Source organism: Aplysia californica, unplaced genomic scaffold (assembly GCF_000002075.1).
Source record: "Aplysia californica isolate F4 #8 unplaced genomic scaffold, AplCal3.0 scaffold00215, whole genome shotgun sequence".
Taxonomy (NCBI): domain Eukaryota; kingdom Metazoa; phylum Mollusca; class Gastropoda; order Aplysiida; family Aplysiidae; genus Aplysia; species Aplysia californica.
The window spans coordinates 1,101,189-1,103,645 of record NW_004797485.1 but is presented as its reverse complement, the minus strand read 5'-3'; positions in this window follow the sequence as shown (position 1 = coordinate 1,103,645).

Below are 2,457 nucleotides of genomic sequence, written 5' to 3'. Positions count from 1 at the left end.
CTACACACACACACACACACACACACACACACACACACACACACACACACACACACGGCATCTCTTTCCAACCGGTCTTTACATTTGTCATGCCTCACCCTTATGGTTAAAACGTAACGTTCAGATCAAGATATTAAATTATATCCAGGCCTTAGCGTACAAGAAACCAGTTTGACACAATTTCATTTAAGTATTTAGATCTAAGTATTGATGACAGTCATAATTACAGCCCTTTAACACTGCAGTCGTAACTTAAGTTTTTTTAAAATTCTCCACGTTCAAATTGGTATTGTAAAGAACAGTCCCTCTGGTTTGCCTGCTCTGCTTGCTGCAGTCACGTGGCCCCATCATTACTCACTTGCCTCTCCGCGCCGCGCGGCACTGCATGTTTACTAGGTCAAGGGCATTGAACCCCTGGTGGGATTTCTCGTAAACTGAACACAGGGAACTGTCGTGTTTTCTCACAAAATCTCCACATATAAACAAACTTTGTCAACTGTCATCACTACAACAATGATATTCTCAACCTGTTGATAGTTCATGTGTTTCCGACCAGGACGACTGAGTTGCTCAATATTTCAGCCTCCAGTTTCCGACGATCCTGACCAACCGGTTGTTTACGTCTGGTGAGGTAACCGAGCGCGGGGAAAAAAACGTTTCTGCGAAAGTAACGGGTCGGTTTATTCCTGGATTCCCAGTCCTCATTTGGCAATATTTGTCCAAATAAGATCATGGAAATTGCATGCACTTGACAAAACACACTTGCGACAAAAAGACATTGGAATCCGCTTCTACGTATTACCAAACCGGGTCCTTCGAAAGTCCTTTTTTTTTGTTTTTGTTTGAAAAATTTGTGGGAACCGCTGCTCTCCTCAACCAACAACACGGTCTCTGTTGTGTGCTCTAAAAAGACTTTTCTACTCTCTTCAATTAATGCACACACACACTACCAAGCAATGCACCACAGTATCTATTGCAAACAAGATATTATTACATCATGTATAAGTATAATGAATGGATTACGCACTCAGTACCTAAAAATAGCACGACAGACCCGTCAGTTGCTCACCCCACAGCGCGGCGGGGCAGGTGACAGTGACACGCAGCGAGTGTGCCTCGCGCCCGCTCAGACACAGACATGCAGCAGAGCCAGTCAGGGACCGGAGTTCAAGGAGCTTACAACCAACTGTAAAGTAACCCCCTTTCCTTACTTAGCGCCTTACAATTCAAATGAGCTTGGACCGGTAACCCGCGCCCACAGCAGAATATGAGAATACGAATAGGAAGGATGCTACCATAATTCTCATTTATGTGTGTTCGATAGGTAGGCTACTCTCGTGCGATAGGTACTCTCGTGCATACATGACATGCTTTTATCAGAGCATTGACCGTACGACAGCTTAGCGGGACTTTCAATTGCTGGTAAGTTGATGTCTAGATCTAGATCTAGATTTTATTTTACTGTAGACTGTAGGCCCTACAGTACAGCAGTAATTCATGTTACTAAATTGGAAAAAGAGGCCTACATTTCCCTTTGCGTTATATAATAATAAATATTTGTTTGAATTGTATTTTAATTGTTGAAAAGATTGCACATTTGTATTGATTTTGCAAGTGCGTATAGATTCTAAACTAATGTGTAAGATTGACTATTTTGATTGAAAATGACTTGGTAGACATGTAGGCTAGATATTTAGTATCTAGGTCTAGTCTAGATCAAGATAGATTATAGATCTAGTCTAGAAATGGCCAAATTATTTTTTAAAAGTTGGGCAGCTGCCCAAATCCCGAGTGAATCGAGGTTGTGGTATTATTTTAAATTATAGAAAAGGTCCAAATCCCGTTACATGTCTGATTTCATGTCTTTTCCGTGTATTTTTGCCTACAGATTTTGGAAATGTAACTCAAAACTTTCGCAAATGTATCGTTTTTGAAACATTTGACATTAAGCAGGTTTGAACACTGCTCTGTTGGGCTTATAAAAATACGAGCTGGGTATTTTCATTTCCCGTTTTCCTTCCCCAATAATATTGCGTAATGCGCATGCGCCATGCGCACCCTCATAAAACGCTTCTCACTTCTCAGCACTCAAAACAGTTCTAAATAGTGCCGGAGTTTAATAATATAGTCTAAAGTGGGTTTGGACCTTTTTCTATTTACATTTACCGAGGTTCTTTTTTATAATATAGAGCAATTGGCTTAGCACAATGCAATAATAAGCCGAGTGGCATGGGATGGAGAGGGGTGGTGACTCATGTCACAGTGACACCAGACTGGTGAAACCCACGGCCGTGGTGACGTCACATGACAAGCTTGGCGCTGCTAGAGGTTACTGCGCCTCGGCGGCTCTGGCCTAGATTTTTGATAGGCCTGGATATAATTTAATATCTTGATCTGCACGTTACGTTTTAAGATGGGGGGTCACTGGAGTGTGTGTGTGTGTGTGTGTGTGTGTGT